At 37.9% G+C, this 10,385-nt stretch overlaps 1 non-coding gene across 1 annotated transcript; it reads right to left on the bottom strand.

Annotated features, from left to right (window-relative positions):
• Nucleotides 1-9,998: 9,998 nt before the first annotated feature.
• TRNAE-CUC (transfer RNA glutamic acid (anticodon CUC)) lies at nt 9,999-10,070 on the bottom strand. Its single transcript has one exon. It is a non-coding gene; the product is annotated as a tRNA-Glu (tRNA).
• Between the last annotated feature and the right edge of the window lie 315 nt (nt 10,071-10,385).

Below are 10,385 nucleotides of genomic sequence, written 5' to 3'. Positions count from 1 at the left end.
GTCAGAGGGTCAGTTTCCAGCAGAGCCAAAGCTGATTTTATTTCAAGTCACATTCATTTGGCCATCTATATTTTCCTGAAAAGCCAGACCTTTCCATCCCTCCCCTACTGAGCAAAAAGAATCTTCATCTCCTTAAAATGGTTCCGATCACAGCACTAAGTGGTGTGTGCCATAATTAGATGTGCAAGAATGGTTCAGAGAAGGATTTTTCTCTTCAAGATCACTTTTTTTTTTTTTTAAGGGAGGGGAAGAGGGAAAATAATTTTAGTTTGGTTCAGAGATGGAGTTGTTTTAAAAGATCTCATACCCATAGCAAATCAGGTGAATGAATATGAAAGTTTCAGGTTTATTCTGTTTCATCTGAAAATATCAGTTGGTGTCTGGCTCCTCCTTTCTTTCCAGTAACTCATGGCAGGATCAGCTCTTTCTCTCCTCCCCATGTCTGCCTTTCATTCTGCCTCAGTTTTTAACCGGGTCACAGCAAAACCACTTTCCCTCTCCATAATCTCTTGGAGAATTTCTTGCTCTGGCTGGATAATGGAGCACTTTAAAGTCAAGTTCTTGGACAGTGGTCGCTAATCCTGATAAGCAGGTGGTGACTGCCCTGACCTCCCGAGCTTTCTTCTCAGCACAGCGTGGAGACAGCGATGCAATCCTCATTAAATGATTTCAGTGAGCAGAGGATGCGGCAGTTACTGTTGGTGCCAGGTTTATCTGCAGACGCCTTCCGCCTTCACTGAAAGAGTTGCTTCAATGCAGATTAAATCAATCTTAATCACCACTGCTGTCTGATGAGGTAGACAGGTGTTGGTTGAAAAATAGGGCTGTTTTTGGCGTTTAATGTGTGTCTTACTTCTAGAATACCATATAATCTTCGCTCGGCATGCACCCTGTAGCTGGTTGGCAAGGGCAACAGAGGATGGTTGGCCTCTGCTAATCCCCAAATCCTAAGAAAAGAACTGCAGTTTTAATATTGTCAGCCTGATGGAAAGTATGAAGACTTGGAAACATTTCCTTATAGGCCAAACTTAAGGAAATACAGTGGTTTTGGGTCTGAGAGAAGTAGCTTGTGTGTGTGTGTTAGTTGCTCATTCATGTCTGACTCTTTGCGACACCATGGACTGTAGCTTGCCAGGTTCCTCTGTCCATGGGATTCTCCAGGCAAGAATACTGGAGTGGGTTGCCGTTCCCTCTTCCAGGGGTTCTTCCTGACCTAGGGATCAAACCCCGGTCTCCCACATTGCAGGCAGATTTTTTACTGTGTGAGCCACCAGGGCAATAGTAGCTTGCCAGACCCAAATGTGCATGTGTTGGCCAAGGAAACACATCAGAGTTCTTCCAGTCACCAAGAATCACTACAATTTGTCATTGTAAATCGCCTTCTTCCTATTACCCAATTCAGAAGACATGGACCACGTCTAACAGATGTTAAAGTAAATACTCTGTGATCATCTCCAAGCCAAGATGTCTTTTTTTTTTTTTTTTTAATTGAGGAAGCTGCAGTGGATATCTGCAAAACTCCACATTCTTCACATCTCTCAGCATTCTGTATCATTCAGTGGCCGTTAGAAGACTGTATCTTTCTTTACCCATGAACTGTTTCAAGGGTCTTCTTGGGTCTCTGAATCAATCACCTTTCAGAGGATTTGAAAGCAGAGCCTGAGTTGGGGTAGAGAGTGTGGGAGGAGAGCAAGGAGACTCCCTCCGAACTTGACCCCACCCCATTGTCAACAGCCAAAGCATCTCACTCTGGCTCTTTCAGAAGGAAGTAGACCCTTCATCTGCTTAATTCTCCAACAGCTGGAGGGACAAAGACTTGGATTCTAGTCCTGACAGTAGCAGAAATTAAAGGCATTGCTAAGGCATTCATGAAAGGAACATATTTTCCTTAACTGTAAAATGATGGGGTTGAACTATAAAGTATCTCAGTGTGGCTTCCAATTCCTGATTTTCTATAAGAGAGCATTTATATAATCTAGAAACAAGGAAGAAACTTGCCTCATCTGAAGAAGAAATCCAAAGAGAAATATGATAGACTTGATAGCACAGAACAGAAAAACATCTATATATCCAATAAATATCCAAATGGTAGAAATAAAAGTTAAATGTTAAATATGCATAACATGTGACAAAGTATTAATGTCTTCATTATATGAAACACTTAAAATCTTTAAGATGTTGTTTAAGAATACAGTCAAAAAAGTATTGAAAAATCCAATGCACAAGGGAACATAATGTTCAACTTTATTAGTAATTAAAGAAAATAAAAACAATATGGTATTTCTAGCCTTTATATTGGCAGCCATAAATCATCACCATATATGTGTGTGTGTGTGTGTGTGTGTGTGTATGGATACCATCACCTTACCAGTGTCCTTACCAGTGAAGGTAAGGACAGAGTTGTTCTCTATCTCTGGCCTTTTTAAAAGTCACTGGTGTTATTACAAATTGCTATACTCTTTCTGCTAGTTATTTTGTCACCAAGTTATAAAGTAATTCCATTTTTAGCAATTTATCCTAAGGAAATTAATAATAATGTGTAAAACATTTAGCTCTAGTTCTGTTGATCATAGCAAACTAATGAAAAAGCCTAAATGTCCAGTCACTGGGAATTGGTTAAATTAAAGATCTATTATCTAACAGAATACTATATAAATAGTTGAGATGGTACATAAATGCTTCTCTTTGCATGGAAGTATGTTTTATAATGTATTGCTATATGAAACAAATTATCAAATGGTATACAAAACATTATTAAATTGTTTTTAAAATAATGATGGATACATGTACACACAGGCATACAAATAATCTTGAATTATAGAGATTAATGCATTAGTGGTGACTTTCTATGGGTAGAAAAATTTCTGGATTTCTTTGCACTTTAATTTTTTACTTGTGTTTCCTGTAATGAGAATTTACTGCTTTTGTACTTGAAAGCAAAAATTTCATTTAGTAAAAGACTTAACATTCTACCATTTTAGGGGAATGCATGGTTAAATAACTGATTTCTCAACTGGCACTCATCTATATATGAAGTTGTGACAGTAGTGGCAGATTAATTAACAACTCTGCAGTAATGGTGTCAATAAAAGCAGTGCATTTTTGTTCAGATTGATATAACTCAAGAGATAGACATAATTGATGTTCATTTAGCAATTTTAAAAACACATAAGGGGATGTGTGAACAAGTATTTCCTATGTCAAGTGTGAGAAGAAATAGGTTCCCAACAGTTATGAGTGTTCTCAGATCTGCAAGACAACTAACTGCGTAGGTTGGAGGAGCAAAAATGAAAGACATTTTCGTAGATTTGATTCTAAATAAAAAATTAAAAAGATCATGTAGCAGAGTGCATATATAGTATTAATATTCAAATAATAAGTGCTATGAGAGTTTCAGAAAACCCTTCAAAAGATTTATTTTATTTGACAGCAGACATCTATTAGAAGGAATTTAATTGATATAAGTTCACTCTTTACAAAGCAAAATGATGGTTGACTCTCACAGTCTAGTAAAATTTATCTATGTAGATTGATAAATCACTTCAGAATACTCACTAGAGTTTCATTATCCAGGTTGCTTCTCTTTATAAACAATTTCTATTTATTGTAAAATATTTTTATTTGGAAGTTCCAAGTGTTGCCTTTTTATCACCATATCTCCCTCCCTCCTGTCCCCTTGGAGTCACCCTCTCTCCTACCTTAAGCCTTGGCAGTCATTAGTCTGTTCTCCACTTCTAAAATATTATCGTTTTAAAATGTTATATCAGTAGAACCACACAGTATGTAACTTTCTGGAATTGGCTTTTTTCACTGCAGCCTAACCCCTGGAGAGTCAACAAGATTGTTGTGTAAATCAATAGTTCTTTTTTTTTTTCTTCCTGCTGAGGACTACACCTTGGAATCCATGTACCATAGTTTAACCATTTATCCTTTGAAGGACATCTGGGTTATTTCCAGATTTTGGCTGTTATGAAGAAAGCTTCTACAAACATTCATGTGTTGCTTTTGGTGCAATATAGATTTTCATTTTTTATGAATAAAAGTCGAAGGGTCCACTTGCTGGGCCATATGGTAATGGCATGTTTAGATTGGTAAGAAACCACTGGCTGTTTTCTAGAGCAACTGTATCATTTTACACTTCCACCTGCAATGTATGAATGATCTAGATTCTCTTCATCCTCAAAAGCATGTGGTACTAACGCTATTCTTTATTTTAGCTTTGCTGATAGGTGTGTAGTGGTATCTCTTAATTTGTATTTCCCCATTTGCTAATGATATTGAAATACTTTCATGTGCTTATTTGTCATCTATACATTCTCTTTGGTTTAATGCCTGTGACTTTGACTCATATTCTAATTGGGTTTTCAAAAAATGATTGAACTTTTAGAATCCTTTCTTTTCTAGATACTAGTTTTTTGTTGAATATGTGGTTTACACATATATTCTGTGAGCCTGTAGCTTATTTTTTCATTCTCTTTACATGGGTATTTGTAGATCAAAAGTTTTTAATTTTAATAAGATTCAATTTATCAATTTTATGATTATAAAGGGGCTTTCCTGGTGGCTCAGACAGTAAAGAATCTGCCTGCAATGCAGGAGACCTAGGTTTGATCCTTGGGTGAGGAAGATCCCCTGGAGAAGGGAATGGCTGCTCACTCCAGTGTTCTTGCCTGGAGAATTCCATGGACAGAGGAGCCTGACAGGCTACAGTCCATGGGGTCACAAAGAGTTGGACATGACTGAGTGACTAACACACATGCATGATTAGAAAATACTCTTTTATGGATAGTGTTTTTGATATCATGTCTGAAAGCTTGTTAATGTTGTTCAGTCACTCAGTCATGTTCAACTCTTTGTGACCCCATGGACCACAACACACCAGGCTTTCCTGTCCTTTACTATATCCCCAGGGCAGCCAGTGGCAATGATCAGGGCTGGGAGCTCTCTACTCCACACGACTCCTGGGTGGTGGACCAGTCCCAGGGTGCAGACCAGGGTGGACCAGCAGCAGCAGAGGGGCCGGGGAGCCCTTCTCTCCTGGGTGTCCTCCAACATCGCTCGGTTCCAGCCAACGACTACAGCAGGGTCTTTGCCCAGGCCCTGGTTGGGATATTGGTCAGCACATTGACCAACACCCAGTGCTGGTGAAGGTTTAAGCACTCAAGAGGACCACCAGTGGGACAACCAGGGTGCTAGGCATGTCCTCTGGCTACATGGAACAGTTGAAGGGTATGTCCCTGCTAGTCAGAGCCTGACAAAACGTGGTCCACTGGAGAAGGCAATGGAAAACCAGTATTCTTGCCTTGAGAACCCCATGGACAGTATGAAAAGAATTTATTACTTAGCCCTAAATCCCAAAGATTTTCTCTTACTCATTTGTCTAAAAGTTTTATAGTTTACATTCAATCCCATAAGCCATTTTGAGTTAATTTTTGTCTGTGATGTGAGGTTTAAGTCAAGGTTCCTGTTTTGTCTCTAAATGTCCAGTTACTTTGGCAGCATTTCTTAAAAAGGCTCTTCTTGCTCCATTAAATTGTTTTTGCACCTTTGTCCAAAATCAGTTGAGCATATTTGTATGAATCTATTCATGGATTCTCTATATTCCACTGGTCTATATTTCTATCCTTCTGTCTATATCATACCTTTTTGATTACCGTAGCCATGTTTATAAGTCTTAATGTCATGTATTAATTTCATGGGGCCACGGTTAGTGGCTGAAAACAATAGGAAAGTGTTCTTTCACAGTCCTGGAGGCCAGAGTCTGAAATCATAGTGTAGGTAGGCAGTGTTTGCTCCTTCTGCAGGCTCTAGGCAAGAATTATTCCTAGACTCTTTCAGCTTCTGGTGGTTATTGGCAGTTCTTGCCTTCCTTGTACTGTAGCTGGCTCACTTCAATCTCTAACTCTGTCTTCACATCACGTTTCATCTGAATATGTCTTCTTCTCTGTGTGTCTCTCCCAAAATTCCCTTTCCTCTCTCTTGTAAGGATATGTGTAATTGTAATTAGAGCTCACTCATATAAACCAGGGCTTCCCTGGTGGCTCAGGGGTAAAAGAATCTGCCTGCCAGGATTCGATCCCTGGGTTGGGAAGATCCCCTGGAGGAGGATATGGCAACCCACTCCAGCATTCTTTGCCTGAAAAATTCCATGGACAGAGGAACCTGGCGGGCTGTAGTCTGTAGGGTTACAGAGTTGGAAACAGCTGAGTATGCACAAATGCATGCATGTGCTCCAAGTTGAGCTCTTTCTCTCAAGATTTCTAACTTCATCATATCTTCTGAAATGTAAAATAATTGCTGTTTGTCCATATAGTATCTTCAGAGACATGGACATATATTCCTTATTTTGGGAGCTAATAATCTGCCCAGTAAAATTAGGTAGAGTAATTCCTCCTACTTGATACTTCTCTATCATGATTGTAGATTGTTGAGCTTGTCTGGGGCTTGTGCCTTTTCATATCAATTTTAGAATAAGCTCGTCTATGACTACAAAAAGCCTTGTAGGAATTGTGATAAGCATTATATTAAGCCTATAGATCTATTTTGGAAGAATTGACAACTTTGCTAAATTTTCCAACCCATGAACTTGGTATATCTCTCCATTTACTTAGATCCTAAATTTCTTTCATTCCCATTTTACAATATGTTGAGCTGTACAGTTGGGTTTCCCTGGTGGCTAAGCTGATAAAAAATCCACCTGCAATGCAGGAGACCTGGGTTCAATCCCTGGGTTGGGAAGATCCTGTGGAGAAGGAAAAGGCTACCCACTCCAGTATTCTGACCTGGAGAATCCCATGGACTGTATAGTCCATGGGGTCCCAAAGAGTCAAATAGGCTGAACTACTTTCAGTCTGTACAGTCAAGTGTATATCCAAGTATTTCATATTATTTAGAAAGATAGTAAATGGTATTGTGTCTTAATTTTATTTCTACATGTTCAAGGATAGTTCATAGAAATGCGACTGACTGTGTGTTGATCTTGTTTACCATGAACCTGCTGTAATCATTAATTAGTTTTGGGAATTTTTCTTTTATGTAGTATTTTTGGAGTTTTCTACATAAACAGTCATAACATCTGCAAATGGAATCAGTTTTACTTCTTCCTTTCTCATCTGCATACCTTTTATTTCTTTCCCTTGTTTTATTGCAATGACTGGAACTTTCAGTATTACATAGAATAAGGGTAGTGGGAGTAAACATTCTTGCTTTGCTCCCAAACCAGTTGGGAAAGCATTCAGTCTTTCACTGCTGCTGCTGCTAAGTCGCTTCAGTCGTGTCTGACTCTGTGCGACCCCATAGACGTCAGCCCACAGGTTGAAACATTAGCACTATATTCATTAGTTGCTGAAGATTTTATCATTGACAGGTATTAGATTTTGTCAAATGCTTTTCCAGTATTGATTGATATGATCTTATGATTTTGTTTCATTAGGTTTTTGATGTAGATGACATTGACTGATTTTCAAAAGTTGAACCAGCCTAGCATATCTAGAACAAATTCTATTTAGACATCGTGTACAATTTTATACATAGTTGGATTCAGACTATTGTTTTTTCAGGATTTCTGCATCTATGTTTATGAGATCTATTGGCCTACATTTTGTTTATTCTTTCAGTCTTTGTTTTTGTTGTCTATTTTATCTTGGTTGGGGTTTGATAGCTGTTTTTTTTTTTTTTTTAAGGAATTGGTCCCTTTCTTTGAAGTTATAGAAGTTATGTGCATAAAGTTATTCATAATATTCCCTTATTATCTTTCTACTGACTGCAGAATCTGTAATAATATTCTGATATTTAGTGATTTATGTAATTTCTCTTTTTATTTTTGTCCTCCTAGAGTATTACCAATTTTATTGATATTTTGGGAACTGGCTTGCTATTTCATTGGTTTTATTTGTTATTTTTCTGTTTCTAATTTTATTAATATCTTCCTCTGTTATTTCCTTCCTTCTACTTCTTTTAGGTTTTTTGCTCTTTGCATTTTGTTTCTTTTAGGTAGGAAGTTAGATGACTAATTTAAGACCTCTCCTCATTTCTAATACAAGCATTTAATACCATAAATCTCCTTCTTAGCATCACTTTAGAAACTATATGTTGCATTTTTGTTTTCATTAAATTCTATATGTATTTAAAATTTTGAGACTTCCTCTTTTATTCATAGCTTATTTAGCAGTATGTTGTTTAATTAAATTTTTTCTTGTTTGTTTTCTTACCTAGGATATGATCTAGATGAAAAAGATATATATATATATATGTATATATATATATGTATATATATATATATGTATATATACTGCTGTTTTTGAGTAGTTGTTGTTTAGTCACTAAGTTGTGTCTGACTCTTTTGCAACCCCATGGACTATAGCCTACCAGCCTCCTCTCTCCATGGGATTTCCCAGGCAAGAATACTGGAGTGGGTTGCCACTTCCTTTCCATGTACGTTGATTAGGTTGAGTTGGTTGAATGTGTTCAGATTTCCTATATCTTTGCCAATTATCTGTCTAGTAAATCTGTCAGTTTTTGGTTCAAGTATTTTTAGACTCTGCTATTTGCTGAGTATACAGTTAGGATTGTTGTGTCTTTCTGGTGTATTGATACTTGTATCATTATGTTCTTCTCTGTCTCTAGGTATTTTTTTTTCCTCTAAAATCTACTTTGTCAAATGTTAATATAGCCACTCCTTTTAAATGCAATGTTTATATGATTCTGTATCTTTTACGTAACTTTCTCCATCCTTTTACTTTCAGTATACCTGTCACTGAATTTGAAGTAAGTTTCTTTTAAACAGCACTTTGTTGGGTCATTTTGAAAAATCTACTCTGCCAATTGCTGTCTTTCAATTGGAGCATTTAGGCCATTTATATATAAGGTAATATTGATATGTTAGTGTTTGTCTGCCTTTTTAATGTTTTTTTTTTTTTTCCCCATTTCTTTCCTTCTTGTTTTTAATTCTGTTTCTCTGTTTTGTTTTCTTGTAGATTCGTTGACTATTTTTTAGGATAGCATCTTGGTTTACTTATAGTGTTTCCAAGTATATCTTTTTATGTCTGTTTATTGTGGTTCTGAATGTATTTCTTTATATGGTTTTTATGGTGGTTTCTTTGAGTATTATGATATACAGAATGGTTTATCACAATCTGTTAGTATCGAAAGCAGAATGCTCCTTACACCCTACCCTCCAAAGATATCCATGTTCAAATCCTTGAGACCTCTGAGTAAGTAAGGGATTTTGAAGATGTGATTAGGTTAAGGCTCTTGAGATGGGAAGAACATCATGCATTAACCAGTGGGTCCAATATAAAAATGAAAGTTCTTACTGAAGGAGGCAGAGAATTGTATAAAGAGATGTGATAACAGAAGCAGCTGGAGAGTCAGAGAGTTTTGAAGACGCAGTGCTGCTTTCTTTAAAGATGGAAGAAACCATCTTCCATGAGCCAAGGAATGCAGTTGTACCTTGGAAATTTTTTCTTTAGTGGTAGGCTCTCTTGCTGTTTAGCATGCAGATCCCAGCCTTCTTTTAGGGGAGCTGTTGTTATAATCACAGCTTAATTTTCAGAGTTGTTGCACTGTTATTTCGATCAACTTGATTTATCTCTTGCTGCTGGGTCTCGTACCTGCTGGTGCTTGCTGAGCAGATGGAGAGGGTTCCCCAGGTTGGGATGCCAGGTATATTCTAGCTGAGGGAAGAGTTTCAGGCCTCTGGGATCAAGGGGGCATCCTGGACCATGCTACCTATTGTACCTGGCTTCCTCTTTCAGCACCCCTGGGTGTCTGGCATCCTGCAGCACCCCTGGGTATCTTTCAGTACCCCTAGGTAGCTGATATCTTTCAGTGGGGAAGGGGAGTTTTATTTTTATTATTATTTTATTTTTAAATTATTTATGTATTTATTTGGCAGTGCTGGGTCTTAGTTGCAGCATGCAGAATCTTTGATCTTTGTGTGGCATGCAGGTGTTTTAGTTGTGGCATGTGAACACTTAGTTGTGGTGTGTGGGGTCTAGTTCCCTGACCAGGGATTGAACCTGGGCCTCTGCATTGAGAGTATGGAGTCTTACCCACTGGACCATCAGGGAAGTCCCAAAAAAGGTGAGATTTAGGCCCAATGGAAAAGGAGAATGGCTTCTCAGGCCACTTATTGTTAATTGAGCTCCTGATGGATCTCTCTTGCCCATTCTTCTGGGTTTGCTTGATATTGTCAGAGGGACTCCCTTTGCTTCAAGGGGAGGAAGGAGACTACCTGGCTTTTGGTGCTGGATAGGAGGTCAAAGTTGCCTCTTTCACTCTCCTCCTTCATCCTCATCAAGAGACTCTTTAGTTCCTCTTGGCTTTCTGCCATTAGAGTGGTATCATCTGCATATCTGAGGTATCTTGATTCCAGCTTGTAACTC

The sequence above is a fragment of the Budorcas taxicolor genome, chromosome 12 (assembly GCF_023091745.1).
Source record: "Budorcas taxicolor isolate Tak-1 chromosome 12, Takin1.1, whole genome shotgun sequence".
Classification (NCBI taxonomy): Eukaryota; Metazoa; Chordata; class Mammalia; order Artiodactyla; family Bovidae; genus Budorcas; species Budorcas taxicolor.
Note: the sequence above shows the minus strand (reverse complement) of the source record. Positions and strands in the feature narration are given on the sequence as shown.